We start from the raw sequence: 24,427 nt of genomic DNA, 5'->3' as shown, positions 1-24,427 counted from the left end.
TAGTAGTATTGTTAACAAAAGATACCATTCCAATCTTATTGCTGCATGTAGCATATACATCCTTGTATGGACATTTCCAATCAGAAATCACAGTCATTAAAATAAAAAGGAGAAAGATATTCTGTCATTTTTGCTATTTTCTGTTTTGATTAGCTGTAGTGTGAAGAAGTTACCATCATTCAAATTTTCCATCCTTACTTATTCTGCCCAGGTTTACTCAGTTAGAATAAGCTGCTTGGGAATTATGTCTGTATTTTAGTCTCTCTCATTTGGAGAGACTGAAAGCCAGACATCAAAGGGTCTAGCTTTATAGAGTCTAATTTGAAGCGCCCATGTGCTGTGCACATGCAAGCACACACACACACACACACACACACAAGATGTATTACTCAACTGACTACAATTTTTTTTTCTAATTCAGCGTAATTAAATCATGATCCACATCATCATTAGACCAAATAGTTGTCCTATGCAAGGAAAGATTCTTGATGTTTCTAGAGTCAAGATTCAAAACACACACTAAAGGAGAAAGTGGGCAAAAAACTTATGTCTTGCTTACTCATCCTCAAAAGAGCACATGGCTTTTTTTGCTAAGTTTGATCTTAGCAAAATATCTAAAAACAGAAAGCTACAAAAATAATTGTAAGTTGAAGTATTTATACTTAGGGGATGCTTTTATATATTGGCTTCCCCCCATACATTTATACATATAGCATATTACAAATAAATTATACATACACATATTATACATATAATACATATTATATATGTATAACACGTATAATATGTGTCTATATTATCATATAATATTGATTTAGATTCATAGTGACAAAATAGTGATAACCAGCTGTTGTCTGCATGGCAGGAGAGGGGGTTAGCCCAGGATTTTATGGAGGACAGGCTATAGTTAAGTAGCTTTGAAAGTCACCACAGGCAACCTAGCAAATGTATAGAAGACAATGAACAACAATGGGGGGAAATCAAGCTATTGGAGCTAATGGCTAATGTTGTGTTCAATGTATTATGCTTGTGCCATTCATATCACTATGGCTAAGGTTGTGTCAGTGTTTTCATAATAGAACTACTATTTTAGAGGTTTATAATCTGGCTATAAAAATTGGCTTCAGGCTAAACTTTGACATATAAGACAAGACCTCAGCAAGGAATTGGTTTTTGAAAAATCAGATTTTGCTGTGGCAGGGGGCAGTGTAGGGGGAAATGTTTTGTTATTTAAAGCCCATTGGAGTTCCTCTAACTCAGGCAGAACACTGCTCCTGTTTGAAAAGGGTAATTCACAAGTTATTAAATGACAATATGTGATAATCCAAGTTGACACATGGTAGTCAAATGATACTTGACTCTGTGGACTTAGTTCTGTGCATTTTTATCCTTCACAACCTTCTCTGCAGATCGTGTGTGTGTGTGCACATGTGTTCTGAGTTGATTCATCATAATCAATATGTTTTAGTGAGCAGAAAAGGATGGTGCCATGTGTATCATGGAAACTAAAATTTCTTTTTACACTCCAAATTTTTCTGGGTGAAACTTTATAAAATGAGCCTATCCACATAATTCATCCTACCTCTAAAGAAATATGGCATCATGGAAGCTAAAAATTACTTGCAAGTGACTTTTGAGTTCATTAGTCCAGAGTCTTACCAAATTCAATAATAGATCTCTTATCATTGTTTTTTTTAACAAAACACGTTTTGGCTCACTGTGTGCTCCTTATACCATTTAGTACAGAAATTAATTGATAAAATACTGTAATGGAAATGCAAATTTAAAGATCTTCCCTGCCTCTAGGCACTTTGATAGGCTTAAGAGACTCTGAGAAGCTTCCTTGATTTGAAAATAAACTCAACCTCCTAATAGGCTAAATGTGGTCACATGGAGCTGGTGGCAGGAGGCTTGGTTTTCAGGAATGCCCATACATTGATGCTGTGTGATTGGGCAGTGGGTCAAGAGGGTGGTTACATTCTCTGACCCAGGAGAAGGCTATATAATCCCTGATGTGAGGTTTTGCTTTGGGGCTCACTTTGAGAAGTGTTCTGTGATTTGATCAGATGAGACTCTGGGAAGCTGTTGTTGAGAGCCCCCTGGCTTTGAAAAACCCAGATGTTGATTTGGTATGGATGTAATGGTTGGACAGTTTGGAAACCTGTCTATTTGATCTCTTTCTCTGTCTTGATAATTCTGTCTGTATACTCTGAAGTTCGGGGTGATGACCTTTTCCCCCTGAACTAGGTAAATGATCTATATTTGACTGATTTAGCAAAGCAGATCTAAGAACCTGTGTTGGCAGCCACCCTGGGGATATATATGATATATATATAATATATATGAAGCATTTTTCATAATTTAAAGGACTATAGAATTGTCCATTATTTTACCTCAGTATATCCCCATTGTTTCCAATCTCCACATCTGTGTTCATGATGTTTCCTTTATCTACAATGTCCTCCCTACTATCTAATTTCTATAATTACTCCAATGGTCAACTCACATAGTACTTCCATCATATAACTTTCCTTGATTCCTGTTGACCACCCAGAGCTATAAGTGATAACTTTCTTTTTTCTGAATTCCCATAATGCTTTTGACTACACAGCAGAATCACAGGACGTTAAACTGAAATTGTCCTCAGAGATCATCTGATCCAGTCTCCTCATTTTACAAAGGAGGTAAATCCAAGGAGATGAAATTATATTTCCATGGTCACATACTTAGTTAATAGAAAAACTGGAACCTGAAGCCTGTGCTGAGAATGTCTAGCTATCAATCAATATGATCCCTCCCAAATATCTAGAACATACAATCCTACAAGTGCACAAAGAATAAAGGGGAAAGTGGGATCAAGTTTAGAGAGTATGTGCAACAAAGGGATAGTTCATGGTTGAATGGAGCTATATTCTCCCTCTGGAATTTTCATGAAATTCTATTTAAGTACAGCTTTTTTTGCTAGGTTCCTTTTATAGAGCCTTGAAACTGCCTTTTCACCATGTGTCTAATTTGTCCTCAGCTCCCAATCCAAATGATGTCTTTAATCAATGATGTCCTGGGGACACCACTATGGGGCTGCTGGGAAGTTCAGACCTTCTGACTTGTTGAATTTCAGTAGGTCATCTTTTTATCAATAGATATGGGGTTGCAGCGGGACAAAGATCCCCTTTCAATAGGGAAAAATAAGTGTTTGCTTTTCAAAGGCTTGGCTAAAGCTTCTGTGCTTTTAGGTTGACATTGAAATCTTGAATATTGAAATGACATGCTATTTTATCATCCTTCCATAAGGCATGATAGAGAATCTTCAACCAATACCAAAACGCTTTCTGAATAGTAACATTATTTCATTTTATCCAATTTCTCAAAACATTTTTCTTCTTCCAAATTGATAAACAAATTTTCACAACTCATTTATGCTTCTAATTCAATAGAGATATTTAGTGGAGGGCAGAGTTAAGATGGTAGAATGAAAGTCAGCATTTTTGCCAAGGTCTCCCAATTGCAAGGTCTCCCTTGCAAAAGGTGCCAAATTGAATTTTGATTAGGAAAATCAAGAAAGAGTCACAATGAATCATTTTTCAAGCCCAGGTCAGGTTTAAAAGACAGAAAGATAGATTTGTGGATACTGACACTGGAGCTGGCCGGAAGCATAGCTCTGTAGCTACAGCAGCAGCACCACCAGCAGCATCAGCCCAGAACTACAACAGGCAGAAGTGATAGCAGAGTATGGCTGCTGTGCCAGCAGCAGGGAAGCACCTTAGCACCCAGGGACAGTAAAGAGGCTGAACACCTAGTCAGAAAGAGATCCTAAAGCACACTTATACTAGTACTGGGCACAGAAACAGGTGTTATCTAGCAGCTCTAGTAACCATTACCCACTTCTAGGTCATAATTTCAAGACAAAGGTGCCTCAGCAACAAGGAAAAAGTACTAAGTATTCACCTCTGTGGCTTTGAGCCAAAGAAGAGACTGCAAACTCATTTCTAATCTTCTGTCCTATGTATAAGTCTACAATAGTATAAACCATTGTCAGGAGACCAAAATCAAATGGGAGACAGAGTTTCAGTTACTCTGAACCTGCAGACTGTGACTGAGTCCAATAGCAGTCTACAGAAACTCAGCCACACCAAAACCAGGCCCCAACCAGGTCACTAATTTGCATACCAAGAGGTCCATAAAAAGACCTTTCCCCAGAGAAGCAACAAAAACTTAAAGGCCTCCAGACTGAATTGTGAAAGTTCCAGGAGGAAATGAGACAGATGCTCAAGCCAGACATCCTCCACCCAATCACAAAGGTGAGTAGAACCCAAAACAAATCCAAAATCAATAAGTAGACTGGGAAAATGAGCAAACAAAACAAACAAACAAAAAATATGATCATTAAAAAAAAACTTTCTATAGAAACATAGAAGCTCAAGACACAAACATAGAAGTAAAGGAGTTGAAAGCATCTATAAGCAAAGCCTCAAAGAGAAATCTTGTTTGAACATATGCCTAACAAGATTTCCTAGAAGTTAGAGACAAAGACAGAGATTAAAAACACACCTGCATGTTTACCCATAAAAGTTTTAAAACTCAAATAAAAGTAAGAAAAAAATGAATGTACATAAGAAAATTATGAAAAGAGAAATGAAGTTTAGTAAAAATTGCAAAAAATACTAAGGAATATAACTCCTTAAAAATTAGAATTAACAAAATGGTGAAAGAGCTAAAAAAAAAAAGATGTCTAGTATTGTTTATACTTACTTTTTACATGGGGGATGGGTTTGTGTATTATATTGTGATATATTGAACCCCAATGTTGATTGACCAACAGTTGGTCCCAGGCCAAGTCCTATTTGGTCATTATTTGAGCCCTGATTGATTTGGCATGAATGTAAATAGCAATCGTTTCTATTTTGGCCAGAAACCCTAAGAATCTTTCCCTTCCAGATTGATTTCTTTTCTAACTAGGTAAAAGAGGCCATTCTCTGCCTATTTCTGTTCTAGCCTTAATCACTGAATCACTTACCTCAGTCAAACCAACACCCGTTAAACAAATTAGCTTAAAAAGGACAAAGTCGGGGCAGCCAGGTAGCACAGCGAGTAAGAGCACCAGTTCCAGTGCCAGGACGACCCGGGGAATCGAATCCAGGCTCAGACACTTAGCACCCACCCAGAAACAGCTGGCCGTGTAACCTTGAGCAAGTTACTTAACCCCAATTCAGCGAGTAAGAGCACCGGCTCCAGTGTTGGGATGACCTGGATCAAATCTGGGCTCAGATACTGAGCACCACACCAGAAATAACTGACCATGTAACCTTGAGCAAGTTACTTAACCCCGATTGCTTTAAAAAAAAAAGGACAAGGTCTCCCCCTGCATCCAAGGCCAACTCCAGTTGTCCTGATCTATATTTTTGCCACTGGACCCGGCTGCCTTCAGAGGAGAAAGTGAGGCTGGTGATTTTGCACAGTCCTCCTTTATTTAAATCCATTCACTTGCACACTGTGGCATCAAGTCCCTGATATCATGATCTCTTTTTTTTTTTCTTTAAGCAATTGGGGTTAAGTAACTTGCTCAAGGTTACACGGTCAGGTGTTTCTGGGTGTGTGTTCTTACTCACTGTGCTACCTGGCCAACCCGATATCACGATCTTCTTCAAGAACAAAGAAGAAACAAGTCTCTCTGTGTATCTGTCCTCTGTGTTACAGAGGAATTACTTATTTTCTTCGGTAATGGGGATTTTCTCACTGGAAATTATTTACAACACCAATAAGTCACAAATCTTAAAAGAAAAAGAAAATGAAAGGTAAATGTAGTAATGTGCTAGGAATGGACATTTACACACTGAAAACAATGAAACAGTCTGGGCTCTCAAGGATCTTACTTTCTACTTGAGAGAGGCAGTATGTATATTCACCCCCACACATTTTTAGGAAAACAATGGTAATTTGAGGAGAGAGACAGCAATGATCTCCTCAAAAGGCTTTTTTCTTTTAGGTTTTTGTTTTTGTTTTTTAAATTATGCACCCTTAACAACAACAACTCCCCATTTCTGGGGAGCTTTTTTATAACTTATTTATAAATTATAACTTATTTATTTATTTATTTGCTTTTTGGAGAGCAATTGGGATTAAGTAACTTGCCCAAGGTCACATGGCACATGGCTAGATATTGTGTGTGTGTGTGTGTGTGTGTGTGTGTGTGTGTGTGTGTGTGAAGTGTCTGAGGCCACATCTGAACTCAGGTCCTCCTGACTCTGGAGCTGGCATTCTACACACTGTGCCACCTAGCCACCCCAATTATAACTTATTTATAAATTAATGCATAGATTATTTCAGTGCTGTTTAAGTGCTTAGCACATAATAGGTGCTCAGTAAATGTTTATTGATTGACTGTAAAACATACACAAAACATATTTTAAAAGATAAAATGAAGATCCAATAACCATTTTAAAATTATTTCAAATATTTTTATGAATAGTAATAAACCATTTTAGCCCAGGTCAGAGGATTTATCAAGTGTGTGCTGTTGCTGGGGTCAATAGAAGGTGGGGGAGGGGATCAGCAAAGAGGACACTGTATGCAAAGTCAGGGGCTTTGCCCAGTCAGCGGGAAATAACCACCTGCACAACTGTCTGAAAGGGGAGGAGCCTTATTGTCCCATGCAACCAGCAATGGCACAAACAAGAGGAAAGATGGGGGCAGAGAAAGGTGGTCCTTATAAATGTGCTGAACACCTGTGCCTCTCTTTTTAGTTTGGACACTTTGTTTTAATATTGCAAGGGATCATCTTGAACACAAACTGTACTTTGGAATCCACTAGGAGGGAGAAGTAAAAATACAGGGATCAGGAAAGGATTCACAGCAGTGAAAGATAAGCTAAGGAGTAAAAAGATAAGATTTAGGAAAGGCAGGGATGAGGAAGGAGCACATCCTAGCCTTGCAGAACAGTTTATATAAATTCGGACTCCCTGAGGTTGGAATAGATAGTTAGGGGAACAGCTTAGTATGCCAATTTAGCCAGAAAGCAGAGTTTATAGAGGGAAACAATGAGAAGTAACTGAATAGGTAGCTTTTTTATCAGATCACAGAAGGCTTTAAATGCCCAGGTGAATAGGCTTCATTTTATCCTATTAGCAATAGCTAACTACTGAAGGTTTTTGGAAAAGGGTAGTCATATCTGTACTTTAAAGAGATTATTTTGACAACTCTGTAAAGTTTGATTAGAGAAAGTAGAGATCAGATGTCCAGTAGAAGATAATTTATTTTATGTTAAGGGCAGTTTAGTTTTTTATTCCCCACAGGGAACATAAACAAGGACTTTCATATAGTAGTCACTTAATTAATTTTTTAATTGCATTGGAAGGAAGCAGGGATGCCAATTTGGAAGCTATTACAATGTTGACCCAAGCTAGGCTGGAGCAAAAGGAATGAATGTGAGAGAGGTCATGGATGTAGGATAGACAAGATTTCTCAGATGGTTGGATAGGAGAATGAAAAGATATGAAAAAGTCAAAGATGATTAGGAAGACTGAGGAATGGCATTATTCTCATAAGAAGGATGGGTATTGAGGTGGCTAGGTAGCACAGCAAGCAAGAGCATTGGCGCCAGTGTAGGGATGACCTGGGGATCGAATCTGGGCTCAGAGACTTAGCACCCACCCAGAAACACCTGGCCGTGTAACCTTGAGCAAGTTACTTAACCCCAATTGCTTTAAAAATAAAAAGAATAGGCATTTTTTGAAGAGCCGTAGATTTGGGGGGATGATGAGAAAAATCATGCTGCAGTAGAATGAGAACTAGATTTAGTGTCAATGGACCTGGATTCAAATACCAGCTTTGGTGCTTACTGTGTGATCATTTACTCTCTCTCAGCCTTAGCCAATACTTCTTTATCTGTAATCCTATGATGGCCTGACACATTTGATACGTATAATTTGAAATGCCAGTGAGTGTAGCAGCAAGCACCCTAGCATACCCAGGATGGCTGCTAGCAAAGGTTTGTTTTTTTTTTTTTAATCTGCTTTTCTAAAGGAAAGAAACTCAAAAAGGGGTTAACCATCTTACTTTAATCAAACATACATCATTTACCTATTTCAGGGAAAAAAGTCAATACCCTGAACTTCAGAGAATACAAACAGGTGTTAGAAGCAGACAAAATATACAGATAGAGAAACAGAATAACAGACAGGGCTTCTGGCTGTCTGACCATAGTATCCATACCTAGTTAGTTACCAGAGAGAGAAGCACCAATATCTGGGTTTTCAAAGCAAGAGGTCTCAACGGCTGCCCAGAGTCTCATCTGGCCAAATCACAAGACTCTTCCCATGAGTGAGCCCCAAAGCAAAACTTCACATCAGGGGGTATATATAACCTTCTCCAGTGTCAGAGAACGTCACAACCCTCGTGACCAATCACAAAGTAACAAGATGTGTGCATTCTTGAAAAATAAACCTTCCACCACAGGCTGCATGTGACCACATTCAGTCTATTAGGGGGAAGAGCATATTTTCAAATCAGGAAAGTCCTCAAATTTATTTAAGCCTATCAAGGGGCAGGGAAGATCTTCAAATTCCCATTACCATTATAGTGAGATAGCTCAGAAATAACAGAATTTCATTTTAGAAAGCCTAAACTCAGTCAATCTCCCCAACTTACTGGCTGTGTGATTATCAACAATTTGCTAAAAAACAAAACACTACAAAAAAGCAAGAAAGAAGAGGGTCTTTGAGCTTTAATTTCCTCATCAGCATAAAGTATACTTCCGCTATCGTAGAATAATAGACCTTGCCCTATAGATTTGTTGATAGGGAGAATCAAATGTGAGAAAGTATATAAAATCCTTTCAAAAAAATATAAGGCACTCTATCAATGTAAACCATTTTATTGTTTATTATCTTTGTATACCCAGCACCTACCCCAGCAACTTGTGCTTAGTTGATGCATATAAATGTTCCTTGAATTAAATTCAAAAACAAGAAGATAAGGCGAAATGTAGAGCAGAGCAGTGTTTCCCAAATATGATGGGGAGATAATAGTGTCATTTGGAAAGGTATTTGTGAAGGACCATCTGTTATCAGTAGGGTATCATTGTCAGATTGCTTATCACCCCTGTGCTTGGAGTAATTAGAGACCATCTATGGCTTTAGTAGTAAAGACAGTCTGAGAGCCTGTTGACAGACGGGGACAATGCAGAAAGGTCACCTTGAATGTCAATATGTTTTTTGTAAACATAGAGCACAGGTACAGTTGTGTGTTCTGTGATAGCAGAACATTTGTTGATTTAAACACACACTCACACACACACATACATACACATACACACACCAAGAAACCAAAGCAAGAAAGATGGGGGGGGGGAAGAGAATTCCTCCTAATACATACTAATAGAAAAACATAAGTATTCAAATAATAATAGTTTCTTATGAAATTGATATACCCTTGCAATTTTAGAAAGTCAGTGTCTTTTTGGACCCGTGACCTCAACAGCCTATGGCACCTGGGCTCTTTCTTCCTATATAGCATTTGTTCATATCTCGCCAAGAATACACTGAAGAGGATCAATGTAACACCTTGAAGGTTTTCCTGTTTCTTTATTTTCTTATGGATATCCACACAGGATTTAGGTTGTTCTTGTGCTATCATTCACTCTGGCTGCATGATTAGGTCATCTCCTTATCTAGTCATCCGTGCCCTGATAATGCCTCTTTGTTATGCCTCTTCTTATACATGTTACTATTAATATGCTATGACCTGATTACACCCAAAATGTCTTTCTATTGTTCTTTAGGTCACAGGTAATTGCAGTTCTTCAACTGTCCCATTCCACAAACAGCAGTGATATAGTGTCATGAGTGAAGCTAGGTGGCACAGTGGATAGAGCACCGTGGCCTGGAGTCAGGAACACCTCACTTCAGTATCAAACACTCACTAGCTCTCTGGGCCTGGGCAAGCTACTTAAACACTATTTGCCTCAGTTTTCTCTTCTGCAAAATGAGCTGGAGAAGGAAATAGTTATATATAATACATGCATACATATATACATATATATGTGTGTACATGTGTATATACACATATACATTGTATACATGTGGTAGAGATCTTATTTGTGCATACATGTATACGTGCATATATAATCATCTTAAAACAAAGGAAGAGAAGCTTCCAGTTAGAAGTATAGCAAATATAAAAGAATTACTACATTTTAGAATTGGAAGGGATCTTAGAGGTCACAACCGAAACTCATACCAATGATAAAGATGATGATAGTTAGCATTTATGTAGTATTTTAAGATTTGTGAAGTGCTGCACAAAAAAATTGTTTCATTTTATATTCATGACAACCCTGGGAGATAGATGCTATTTTCTTTGTACAGATGAGGAAATTTACACAGACAGGTTAAGTAACTGATAAAGAGTCACAGGACTAATAAGGGTCTGCGGCCAGATTTGAAATAAGATTTTCCTAACTCCAGGCCTTGTGCTTTAGTTACTGCACCACCTAGCCCCTAAGTCCCTTGGACTACATTTCTAATAGGTGATCAACAAGCCTCTGTTTGAACATTCTCAGTAAAGTGGATTTTAACAGAAATTCACTTGGGAGGAGGAAAGAGGGAAGGTAGAAAATCTAGATTTCTATATTTCTATTTATTTGTTCATTCATTCACTTATTTACTAGACTTGTGCTTTCATGGGTATAGGGAACTAGAATAAGGAAGGTTGGGGGAAGAAAAATTGTCAATGAGATAAACACCTCTGCAAGTTATAGTGCTGTATTTTTATCTGGGGCACTGAATGATTAAGCCACTTTACCCCGGACTAAGTCACATAGCCAGTGTATGTTAGAGATGGGAACAGAATCTTGGTCTTCCTGACTTTAGAACCAATTCTCTACGTCAGCCCTGCACAACTTGTCTCCCACCAAAGAATTTCAGGCTGCCCACAAAAAAATGTAGGGTTGCCACGGCACACTCTCCTGTTTGTCACATGACCTGTGGCAACCAACCATTGTTAGTCTGTCTCTATAATCAAACCTATCTGCCACCAGTTTAGCCTATTTTAATTTTGACTGCTACCTACTGCCAAGTTGTGCAGGTCGGCTCTGTTTCTTGTTTCCTGTTGAATTACACAAATTGGTATTGAGAGACCTCAGAAAGCCCTAAAATCTACTTATTCAGCCCCATGATAATAAGCATCACCTAACATATTTTCTTTTGGGTGGGGCCCATCTCTTTCATGTCTGTTCAGCAAAGTATACTGTAACATTTTGTAAACATTAAGCAAAGATAGCCATAGTGTCTGCTAAATTTAATGTGGTGTTGCTGAGATGAAGAGAAGTTATACTAATAGCAACTTAATATAAATTCAAATTTAAGGGAAAAGTAAAACAATTTTAATTCCTTCCATTGTCTGAGAGAATACTTGCAAATAATTTTCATTAGATATACAGAATACAGGAATTCTATTCATAGGACATTCACTTTACCTTGTTTTAAACTTTGTCTTTTATTAGCATTTCATAATTTAGCCTTTGTTTTACATAGGATGTTGCTTTAGGGCCATGACAAGTTGAGAGGTTATTTGAGAGAAAACTAAGTTTCTCCAAAGTGATACTACCACACAGAATTAAGATAAGATTATCTTAAATCCCCAAGTTCTTTGAGAAAATAATTATATATCTATGCATAAATACATGTATATATATATGTGTATACACACATACATATATGTTATATATGTGTATACACACATACATATATGTTATATATGTGTATTAATCAACTCTACCAACATTTGTGGAGAAAAAGTTTTTTTCTGCCAATTTTAAGAAAAATAGATTGTTAATTTATCAGCAAAACTATATTTATATCATCATGTACTAATCTTTCCTGAATCCATATGACCCCTATAATGATTGTAGAAACACTTGAGGTAGTTTCGGTTATTGTTTATGTCTACAGCTATTAATGTGAATGTAAGTATTTTAAGTGTCTTCATTAGGTTAACAAACTTCATGCCCCCATAGTTAAAAATGGTGAGTTTCATTAAAGAAAAATGTCACTTCAGTGAATAAACCATGAGCTGGTCCATCAGCCATTTATAGAGCCTTCCTTTTTTTTTTAGGAAACTTTTGTTGAGACATACGGTAGCAACACTTACACATCTACCTGCATGATTTCATCTATTCTTTTTAAAAACTAGGACAAAATAGTCTAAGAGCTAATAACTGGGATTTACTATTTGCTGAAGAATGTGGCCTCCCTTTTTCTTTTACTTGTCAGATATGTTATATGTAGATCATTCTTTTTGAAGTACAGTTTTGACTTGTCAAACCAAGCCAACACGCATTTATTAAATGTCTGCCATGTGTCAGGCCTACGCTAAACTCAGAATGAAAAGAAATGCAAAACTGAAACAAAACAAACATACAAAGAAAAACCCCACCTGGCCTGGAGGTGCTTACAGTTGAAGTGAAGAGACAACACTCAAACATTGATTTGTAAACAAGGTACATACAGGATGAATAGAGTATTATCTCAGAGAGAAGAAACTGAGGATTAAGGAGTGAGAAAACCTTCATGCAAAGTATTTAGCTAAGACTTGAGGGAAGCCAGCAGGGAGAAAAGAGAAGGGAGAGAGTTCCAGGCATGAGAGAGAGCCAGGAAAAATGGTCTGGAGATCAGGAGTTATATGATAGGAAAAGCAAGGATCCCAGTAACACTAAGTGGAAGAATATAGAGAAAGAAACTAGATGGCTTTTGTGTCCCCTTGTAACTATGAAATTCTATGCTTCTATGGGAAAATATAGATGGAGGCATAGGTGAGACACCTCTCCATTATTTACTAAGGAATCCAAATTCCTCTACTTGGAAGATGATTTCATTAAGATTAAAGAACATAAGGAAGTAATTAATAATTGCTATATTAAGGGGTGGATAGGTGGCACAGTGAATAGAGCACCAGCTCTGGAGTCAGGAGGACCTGAGTTCAAATCCAGCCTCAGACACTTGACACACTTACTAGCCGTGTGACCTTGGCCAAGTCACTTAACCCCAATTGCCCTCCCCCCCAAAAAAGGCAAAAATAAAATTATTGCTAAATCATAAGAATCTTTATGTCATGCTAATGTCACTTGGTTATATCTAAAATTATTCTATTGATATGCTTTTATCCTCTCTGACACTGACTGACCAATTGTATTTTGGATTCCATAGATGAGGATGATTCTCATAGCGTTCTAGATCATAATTTCTTCATGATGATTCATCCTCTGTGAATATTGCCCCAAACCCACCCACCCCCATAAATTCAATATCAGTTACCTACCCAGAACATTAAAGTTTTTTCTCAATTACTCTGGACACTATGAGTATTATGATTATATTCATGGAACACATAGAATACTGGTTATTTCTTAAATATTTATTTGCTTTTTTGGAAGGGGGAGAGCAGGGCAATTGGGGTTAAGTGACTTGCCCAAGGTCACATGGCTAGTAAGTGTTAAGTGTCTGAGACCAGATTTGAACTCAGGTTCTCCTGACTCCAGGGCTGGTGCTCTATTCACTGCACCTAGCTGCCCCAATACTGGTTATTTCTTATTCTTGCCACATGATCAGTTCTTTGTATTTTATTTATGATCATATATTTCTCTAATGTCATTCTTTACTCTAGTTATTTGTTCATAGTTCTTTTGTTGTTAAATGTTACAATTGGTTCACATTAGCAACTTCAGGTATGAATAAAGAGGACCTTTGTTTCAAAGGCAGATATTTGGAGTCATTAGGAAGGTTTAAAATTTCTCAAAAGAATTTTGCCCTAGTCTTACTTGTCTAGTTCAAAATATATTTATGGCAATAAAATATGTATCAAAAGATGTATAACAGACTGTTCTAACTAAAACTGAAATTTCAGCATCAAAAAGAGGCAAAAGACACCTACTCCTGAATGAAAGCTAAATAGAAATAGAATGAGAGAGAGAGAGAGAGAGACAGGGAGAGATAAGCAGGAGAAGGAGAGAGATTTGGAAGATGGAGAGGGGAAAGAAATAATGCATTTAGATAAAGCAAGTTTTGCTGGTATTATGCAGTATTTGGGGTAAAGAATAAAAACTAATAATGAAAGTTCTTCCCCCTCAAGGAAGTTTAATGTTCTGACCATTTTCTCCCTACTGAGCACAAAAATTGTTTTGTATTAGGTCTTATCTCATCACCTATATCGACTTTGAATGTATATTCTCGGCAGTTAATCAGTGTGCCTCAGCATTCTGGCTTTGTTTAAATAATAAATGGTCAGATGACTGAAGATGAAGATGAAGAAAAAAGGTTGCCACAATTTAGCAGATTCAAAAGTTTCTAATAAAAGACACAATCACAAATTTCACATTTGTTCCATGTTATATCAATACTTCAATGGATACGAGAGCTGATCAATGTCCCTTGTACAAATATTACAGATCATAAAGCATACCGTTGCTTCTAAGCAAGATGTTGATAAAGCTAAATCTGTTTGACAAAGTCTCTCATGCTATGACTAAGGAGATAAAGAGTTATAGGCTAGATGTCAATACACATGAGTAGCTTTGGAAATGACCAAAAGTCATATCCAAATAATAGTCATTCTGGTATTGGTATGAGCTAGGAGTATGTTGCCATAGTGGAGTATCTGAGAGATTTGCCCTGTGTTCAGTGCTATTCAGTGTTTGTATCAAGGATTCATATGATCCTATCCTTGTCAAATTTGAAGGTGACATGAAGATTAGAGGGATAACTAACATTTTAGATACTATAATCCTGATCCAAAAGGATGCCATGATGTTAGAATGATGGACCCCATTTAATATGAGGAAATTTATAGGGATAAATGAAAATCCGAAATATGGCTCTAAAAACCTACTTCACAAATACCACATAGGTGTGGTTAAATAATTTCTGTGAGAAAGACTGAGACAGCGGATTAGTGGAATGTAAGCTAAATATATAAATCAACAATTTGAGATGGGAGTCACAAAACATATTGCTATCTAAGGCTGAATTGAGTAGTATACTTTTGAGAACAAAAGTAATAGCCCTATTATACTTTGCCCCAGTTAGCACACAGCTGCTGTACTGTGTACAGTTCTGTCACCACATTTGAGGAAAGAATTAGACAATCTGGAACCAACCCAGAAACATGAGTCCAGAGAATTGATGAAGGAGGCTATCCATCTACTGACTGAGAGATGATAGTCTAAATGTGCAGAATGAAATGAAATGTAGACTTGATCAATGTGATAACTTTGGTTAATCATGCAAATTTATTATAATAGTTTGTTATTTTATTAAAGTGGGGGAAGAAAAAAAAGAAAATAAAAGTTTAGTATTTGAAATTTCTTTTTTCAAAAAAAGAGACCAATATAATGAGAGGTATTGAGATCAATTCCCTCAGAATTATTTGTTAAGCTCCTAGTGTGGGCAAGGCACTCTCATAGGTCCTACAGATGGAAAAATATAAGTGTACATTCCCTAATTTCCAGGAGTTCACATCCTATTATCAAATATGATGTATGAAGAGATAAGTAAAAGCAAGATTATTTGAGGTTTTGTTGTTATTGTTTAGTTGTTCAGTTATGTCCAACTCTCTGTGACACCACAGACGTTGTTCATGGGGTTTTCTTGGTAAGATTCTGGCATGATTTGCCATCTCCTTCAGTGTGTCTTCATTTTATAGATAATGAACTGAAGCAAATAGGGGTTAAGTGACTTGCCAGGGTCACACAGCTAGTAAATGTCTGAGGATGGATTTGAATTCAGACCTTCCTGACTTCAGGTCCAGTACTCTATCCATTTTAACAACTACCTGCCCTTAATTTGTGGTAAAGAGTGCTGAAAATTAGGGGAATCAGATAAGCCTTGATATATGAGATCCCACACAGCTATACTTTTTTTTTTTGCTTTTTGGGGGGCAATTGGGGTTAAGTGATTTGCCCAAAAGTCACACGGCTAGTAATTGTGTCAAATGTTTGAGGCCAGATTTGAACTCGGGTACTCCCGACTCCAAGGCCGGTGCTCTATTCACTATGTCACCTAGCTGCCCTGAGCTGTACTTTTTTTTTTTGAAGAGAGCAAGAAATCTTGAAGGCAAAGGTAAGGAGATGTTTCTTGGCAGGGAGGATATCCCATGCAAAGGCACAGAGATGAGAGACAAATATTGAGTAAATATGTGACTGGTATAAAGAGAGTATAACAGCAAGTAATATAAAATAAATTCTGGAAAGGTAGGTGGAAAGTAGATTGTGGAGCCCTAAAAATGATAGACTTAAGAGTATGTACTTTATCATATAGGTATTAGGTAGCAAATAAAGTGTCTTGTAGAGAGTCATTATTTGTCCATATCTGTGGTTTGGAAAGATTGATTTCACATGTTTTAAGGAGTTTTTCTTAGATACAGGAGAGATTTGAAACTGGGCGAGAAATTAAGAAGTTATTGTCACAGTCCAATAAAAAAGTGATGAATGTGAAAGAGGCTATGGAGGTAGATTTGACAAGAGTGGCCAACTTATTGGATATAGACCTTGAAAGAAAGAAAGTCAAGGATAATTTCAAGACATTGAGGAAAGTGACCATACTTTTGTTCTGACCTTGATAGAAATATGAAAGTTTGGAATATGCCCCATTTAGGATATGCTGAGCTAAAGAAGCCTATGAGATAATCGGGTAGATATTTCATCAGCATTTGGTAATGAGGTTCTGGAGATAAAAAAAAAATAGATTAGAGCTAAAAATATAGATCTAAAAGTCACCTAAACAGTGATGCTACTATAACTCATGAGAAATGAGATCACCAGGAAAAAAAGATTAATGAGAGATGTGATGACCCTGAAAAGTGATTTGAGGAATACCAGTGTTAATGGAAAGATGAATATTGAACCAGCAAATTGAATTGAGGACTGAGCAAAGAAAGCAATATCCTGAAAGCCAAAGAAGAGAAAAGAGAGAAAGAATGGTCAACACTTACAGGAGTTGTAGAGGGGTCAAGTTACATAAGGACTGAGAAAGGGGCATTGGATTTAGTAGATAACATATTACTAGAAACCCTGGAGATCAGCTTCAGTGAGGTAATACAAACTATTGTTGGGTTGTAAGGGGCTGAGAAGTGAATGAGAGGTGAGAAAACAGAAGCAGTGATGGCAGATGGTTATTTCTAGGAATTTCCTTAGGAAAAGAAGAAGAGATATAGTACAATAGCTTGAGGTGATGGCAAGAACAAATGAAGGATTTTTTTTAAAGGACTGGGTTGGTTGTAAGAAAAATATATGCAAGACAGTTGGAAAAAGAAAAAAAAGATAAGGAAATATGTAAGATGAAAGTATGGGAAAGCAATGCTACAGGCTAAACTCAAAGAGGAGATGGAAGAGATTGGCCTTTGCAAGAAGAACTACCTCTTCATTAGACAATGGAGCAAAAAAAGAGAGAGAGAATGGAGGACAATGTGGAACAGTTCTGAGTTACAGACTTGGAGAGAAGAGTGAGCTTTTTCCTTTAATGTAGAAGACATTTGGGTTGGGGGAGGGGGAGGTGGCCTAAAAGAACTGAGGGAAGAATAAAATGTTTAGAACAGGGGTGGCTAGGTGGAACAGTGAATAGAGCACCAGCCCTGAAGTCAGGGGGACCTGAGTTCAAATGTGGCCTCAGACACTTAATACCTACTAGCTGTGTGACCTTGGGCAAATCACTTAACCCCAATTGCCCTGCATTCCCCCCTCCAAAAAAAGTAAAAGAAAAAAAATGTTTAGAATACCTGCTGTTGGGGAGTAACTTATAACTACAGAGAAAGATTAAAAAGTTAATTAAACCTTGGTTTGGCCAATGGTGAATGGTGAGATTGTTGTTGTGGTTTATTCATTCAGTTATGTCTAACTATTCATGATCCCACTTGGGATTTTCTCGACAAATATACCTAAGTGGTTTGCCGTTGTTGTTACTGTTGTTCAGTCCTTTCAGTAATGCCTAACTTTTTTTTTTTAAAGCAACTGGGGTTAAGTAACTTGCCCAAGGTTACATGGCCAGTTTTTTTGTGTGGGTGTTAAGTATCTGAGGCCAGAACCAATCCCGGGTCCTATCAACTCTGGGGCCGGCACTCTTATTTACTGCGCTACCTAGCTGCCTCTAATGCCTGACCTTTTGTTCCCAATTTGGACTTCTTCACAAAGATAGCAGAGTGATTTGCCATTTCATTGTCCAGTTCATCTTACAGATGAAGAAACTGAGGCAAACAGTTAAGTGTCCTGCCCAGGTTCACACAGCTAGTAAGTGTCTGTTACAAGATAAGGACTCGTATCCTCCTGACTATAGGCCCAGCAGTCTATCTATTTCCAGACCTAGTTCAGTTTAGGATATTAGATGTTACTGTACAATCCATCCAATCAGTGGGATGGTATGACTGGCTTCACTGCATTCAGCCACACAAAGTAGGAACTATGAAAGTGGTTTATAAACATTACTCATGCCTGGGGTTTAGCCATGGATCTAAACAGAAAGAGAGTCAAGGGTAGAAGACACAGTATAGTCAATCTAGGTTTAGGATTATAAAGGCAGGAAGAGGAAGAAGATCAGAACTGGAAAAAAAAAACAGGGTGGGATGACATGACTGGCAGTCACAGAAAGGACATAGAATAGATTTAGAAGGTATGAGTCACAGATAAAGAGATGAAAGTTGTATTCAGAGAGAGGAATTTCAGAGTTTAGCATATGTCCCAAAGTACTCCTGGTTCCCTAAAGTTTGGAAATTCTGCAGCATGTTGTAGGGTTTTAATTGGGGAATTTGGAGTTGGGAAAGTTAAATGCATATTGATTCCAGGCATCTGTCAGTTCTCTTGACACAGAAGGTCACTTACCGGTTCAAAGCCTCATTGTTCTCTGTGAAACAGGGATGGTGTTAACCATAATTTCCTTACCTACTTCCCAGGATTAGAAATAAGGGTGAGGAGAAAGGAGAAGAAAAAGGGGAGAGCTAGGAAAAATATGAGGGCTGAGACAGAAAGAGAGAGCAGAGACAGAGAAAGAGAGGGGAGAAGAAGAAAGGAACCATGGGAAGAGAGAAAATTTACTTCAATGAGGTTGGGAGTCTTTGTTCTTTAAACTAAAGGTAATGTTTTTCTGGAGAATCTTTCAGATATTCTGTTGTTATACAACAACAATGATGATGACAGTGCAAATCAAGTAGTACTTGGTAAATGGATTTGTTCTAGATAAATTGGCTATAAGGTAAAATGAATCAGTGGGAGAATTAATTGTATCACACTTTGTCTACATTGAACCCACCCACCTAATCCCTGAAACTACATTCCTTTCTGCCATGATACCCATAGAATCAGTACTCTTGTCTTACAGAGGAACCTCTTTATTTCCCCTGGCTTGGATTTATTGACACTGTTGTTGTGTTGTTTTTCATGACCCCATTTTGGCTTTTCTTGGCAAAGATGCTAGAATTGTTTACCATTTCTTCACTAGCTTATTTTGGAGATGGGGAAACTGAGGCAAAGTTAAATGACTTGCCCAGCATCACACATCTAGGAAGTATCTGAGGCCAGATAACTCAGAAAGATGAGTCTTCTCAACTCCAGGCTTTGCACTCTATCTACCACCTAACTGCCCCTAGCTGTAATGAACTCAAATACTTTCCCATTTGGAGGAGAAATTTATCTTCATTTATATTCTTATTCTTATTGTCTTTATCATTAATAATTTTTATAGTTTTGATTTTTCCATATTTCTTCTTAATATTTGGTACAAACCATTGCAAGTACCATGATAGATATATAACTAGAAGAAGTTTGCAGTTATATATTGGAGCTAAGTATAACCTCTAAATCCATCTAGGTACACATGGTGTGGACGCATCAATAATATTGTTATTTGTAGGAATTATGCAGAAGTGATCTTACTGTACTGAGCTGCTTTATACTTGAGGGTTTTTTCAGGTCCCCAGAGTCTTGAAAAAATTCCTATGAATCCATAGTCTATAAAAATTCTAATATGTGACCCAAGGTTCCAGAGAATTTGTGATCTGAGATCCCTCCAAAATGGAAAGGGAGATGGGACTACTAGATTAGCAACACCTCCAATAGACCCTTTAATTCTTCTTTTGCTTATTACAGACCCATATAAGACATCCAGTCTAAGGGATCATGAACTCTAAGGGATCATGAACCTGTGGAAGTGAAAAGCACATGGGACTATTGTAGAGGCTATATTATCTCATATTAAATTCACATCATCATAACAACTCTCAGTAGTAGTAGAGAACAAAGTCAATGTCCCTTCTTCCCTGATTTAGTCCCTTGTTATTTACCTTCCTAGCACCAATGACTTATTAATAATCCTCTTCCCTCTCCTGATGGTAGTGCAATGCCATGCACAGAAGTTTTCCAGAGAATGCTACTGTGAACAGTTTTTAAGATTCTGATTATACAGTATAGTGAACACTCTATTAATTACATAACAAATCAAAGCACAACTTTCACAGGAAATCAAGGTACAACATTCACAATATTACAACTTCTCAAAGTACAATAGTCAAAGTCTTACACTCATGGGGAAAAGTCTTAAGTTAACTCAATCAGTTACTTATTCAGCAAAGTCTTCCAATCATAGGGCAAAGTCTTGATTAACTCAGTCACTTATTCAGCAATCAATTACTACATATCATACACAAATCCTCCACCCCTAAGTCACTAGTAAACTACAATTTCATCTTTACTTAGTACCCAATACCCAGGGAGAGGTCTTTTCATCTTGACTTGGGGCCTGTTTTCAGACTGCCTGGATCCCCTTCCATGGTCCCAGATTCTACCTGGATTCACCAGACTGTCACCTGGGTTCAATAACAGACAGCTCCCAGTTCCTTGTCCAGCTCTCTGGGTAGGTCCTGCTCCACACTGAAGTTCACAGGGTCTGGTTCATGTCAGATTCTTCACAATTTCTGCTCCAGGGAAGTCAAGGTTCAACCAAGCCGCAAACAAAGTCTCAGCATTCCAGTCATGTTTCCTCAGTCACCTGGGCTCCTGGCTCAGGGCTCTGGGATCTGGGCTCCTGGGATCCTATTCAGAAGAAGATCCACCACAAATTTTCATTAAATTCTGGCTCAGTTCTTCATTCTCTTTTCTGTAGCTTCTATGCCACCAGATGCTGGTCCCAAGAAATTCTGACTGTGCCTCTGACTTTTCTTATATGCACAGCATTAGCTTCCTGTTTCAGCCAATCCCTTCCTGTTACATTAGCAACAGGAGACAGGAGTTCATACCTTCTGTTTCCCCAACAGAGGCTTGATCAGTTACTAAGTGCTAACACAAAGGGATCTTCAAATTCAAATTACATTACCATTACAAGTAGGAAATTCCCTTTTTATTGATGGAAAGCCAGATTCCAAACTTTCAAATCTTATGCTACTCACAAATAAACCCTTGATGTTGGGCCTGCCTTCAAAATATCTCTTCTCCAACTAGATGACTTTTCTAGTCAAGACTACTTTTTCCAGGAAATTCTTCCAAGGCTTACATGGATTGAAAACAAGTAAAACTATTTCATCACTCTCTAGAAACTCTATTGCCATACAAATGTCCTACACACTGTTTTCTCTTAGTCTAAGAAATTTAGTCTCAGAACTCTGGGTTCTGAAAGGCACTGCATGGTCTTTTTCATACTCTTTGAGTACATGCATCTTATTGTATGATTCTGCCTCATGAAGGTCCTTAAGGATTCAAAAGATGTAATAGGCATGAGGACACCACCATCACAAACCTCTTTTCTCTCTTGATGTCTAAAAAAAACCCATAAAAATGTATAGAGGGCAGAGTCCTCAAGGAAGGAAAATTCTCTTATAAAACTATCCTTATAAAAAGGACAACTTCTTTCCATAGTCTATCCCTCAATTGTAGATGGCAATCAATTCATTTCTCCTGCAAAGGGGTAGTTAATCCCTCAGTTATTCTCATAGTCGTCTGAACAAACACTTTCAGTAAAATATATCCCACAGGAGGTACATTGTCCATAAGATGAAGTCACAATCGCAAATAATTCACCTATCTGTAAACTGAGTACTGGCACTACCATAGTCAGACCCCTATAAAAAACACTTTGTAAATCATTTTGGCAAAAGTTCAAGGCCATTATACATATCAACTATTAATCTTATGATATTGATTGTGACCCATGGTTTAAGAAGTTCTGAAGGGGTCACAAGGAGAAAACTTTTAAAGAAATCCTGGTCTAGATAAAGAAAGTAATGTCAAGGAGAAATTATGTAGGAGAAACTTGGGCATTACTGTGCTCTTTAAATCTCATTGGTTCTAGTACTATCTCTACTAGCTAGCTGCTTGAAGAAGAAGGAGATGAGGGAGCAAAAAAAAAGGAAGATGAAGGAAAAATATCCATTGTACAATGGAAAGAGCTTTGGGTCAAAAGTCAGAAGATAGTTAGTAGAGAAAGAACTGTTCGTTAATCCAAAAAGACCTAGTTTCAAGTTTTTCCTCAATCACATATTGGCTGTGTGATCTTGACTGAATCACTTAACTACTCACTGATCTAGGCAACTCTATTTTGTTAGATAGAATGTATCAACCTGCATGAGTTGCCTGAACAGTGAAAACACAGTCCAGTGTCTGTCCCTATTACATGAACTGAAATAAGGTTTATTCAATCTGTGTTTTGCATAATGGAAATAAAGTGTATCAATAGAATTTAATCAAAATTGGTAAAAATCTTTAAAAAGAAATGGGTTGCAGAAAAGAGTGTAATGATTAGTCATGTCTCACTTACAAAGTAAGACCAAAGTCTTCTATGCTGTCTGTCTTCACTATGACCTAACTTCTTTTTTTGTTAGCTCAATATGAAAAACATATTTTTTTGTGAATATGCATCACATTCATTGTGGATTATTTAATTTAACTTCCTTTCCAGATGAACTAGCTTTATTAAATGCTTTCCATGGATGGGCAAACAGAGTTTATATAGGCTATAAATATCTATGATTAGTTTGGTATAGTATATTGCCATCTAAGGTATAGCATTTATGCTCAATATTTTTCCCAAGCTTGATAAACCATTTAGGAACAAAAAAATCCCAGCAATTCATTTGTATGGACTCTGTGAATGAATACAATTCTCAAATCATAAATTTCCCTGAGTTTTTGGTCAGTAGCCTAAATTCCCACAGAGTTTAAAGATTAGACTGAATAAAAAATATCTGAAACTTAGCTCTATGTTTCTTAGCAATCAAAAAACTGATGAGAATATTCTTTCGTTCTTGTAATCTATGACATAAATTCTCAGTCTTATGGAACATGCATGGGCAGATGAAATGACACTAACCTAGAGAACTCTGCTTCATATTCTTTCAACTCTCTTGCCTCAAATGATGCTTTTCTACTATTACCTCTGGGATATTTCCACTTAGATGTTCATACTAAATTCAGCGTGTTCAGAGCCAATACCATCATCTTTCTCTACAAGTCTATGATTTCCTCCCCACCCAAATCTTCCTCATCTTCCCAGTGACCATTCTAACATTCATCAGTGTGCGGACTCCGAGAATCATTATTGACTTCTCATCTTCACCTTTATCTTGAATCTCTTACTAATTCTGGTCAATGCATTCTTTTAAACACATACTAGAACATCACCTTTCCCTTTAGTTCTACCACTAGCCTACTGTAGATTCTCATTGAATCACTCAAGGGATTACAACAAATAATATACAATTTATCCCTTCCTATATTTCTAACTAGTTATATCTGTCAATAAATTATAAACTCTGTGTGTGTGTGTGTGTGTATATATATATATACACATATATGTATATAATACCTATAATCCCTATTATATCCTTGTATCTGGTGACACAAAGAAAAAAAAAAAAGAAAAGCCTAAATGGAAAGGTTCTATAATTGTATTCAGAAATATCTGAACTGGAATCTTGATTCAAGTACTTACTGCATGATCATGGGCAAGTCACTTAACCTCTTTGGGCCTTAGTTTCTCTACACATAAAAAGTAGAGATTAGACTCAATGACTTCTAGGGCTTCTTACAGGTTTAAATCGCTGATCCTATCATCTAAACAGTCGCTACCCTAAAAAACTTATACTGGGGGAGACAGGACATACAAAAATACTATATATATATATATATATATATATAAAACCCCATTTGGGATTTTCTTGGCAAAGATACCGGAATGGTTTGGCTTTTCCTTCTCTAGCTCATTTTACAGATGAAGAACTGAAGTAAATAGGGTAAAGTGACTTGTTCAGGGTCACAAGTCATTAAGTATCTGAAACCAGATTGAACTCAGGTCCTCCTGACTACAGAGCAAATACTCTGTCCACTGTGCTACCTAACTACCATGTCATACATACACACACACACACAAACACACATATACACAAAAATACATACATGGAAATGTGT

General features: G+C 37.3%; 1 long non-coding RNA gene across 5 annotated transcripts in view; it reads right to left on the bottom strand.

Annotated features, from left to right (window-relative positions):
- Positions 1 to 24,427, bottom strand: part of LOC138172687 (uncharacterized) — a 122,940-nt gene that overhangs the window by 45,604 nt on the left and 52,909 nt on the right. The window contains exon 3 of one of the 5 annotated variants that reach the window (XR_011171222.1): positions 18,269 to 21,061. The exons of the other annotated variants lie outside the window; for them this stretch is intronic. This is a non-coding gene — a long non-coding RNA (uncharacterized lncRNA). Of the gene's footprint in view, positions 1 to 18,268; positions 21,062 to 24,427 lie in introns of those variants that run through there. 5 annotated transcript variants of the gene reach the window in all.

The sequence above is a fragment of the Petaurus breviceps genome, unplaced genomic scaffold, assembly GCF_028583685.1.
Source record: "Petaurus breviceps papuanus isolate PSGF00001 unplaced genomic scaffold, PetGlider_PUasm1.0 551, whole genome shotgun sequence".
Taxonomy (NCBI): domain Eukaryota; kingdom Metazoa; phylum Chordata; class Mammalia; order Diprotodontia; family Petauridae; genus Petaurus; species Petaurus breviceps.
This window is presented reverse-complemented; position numbering and strand designations above follow the sequence as displayed.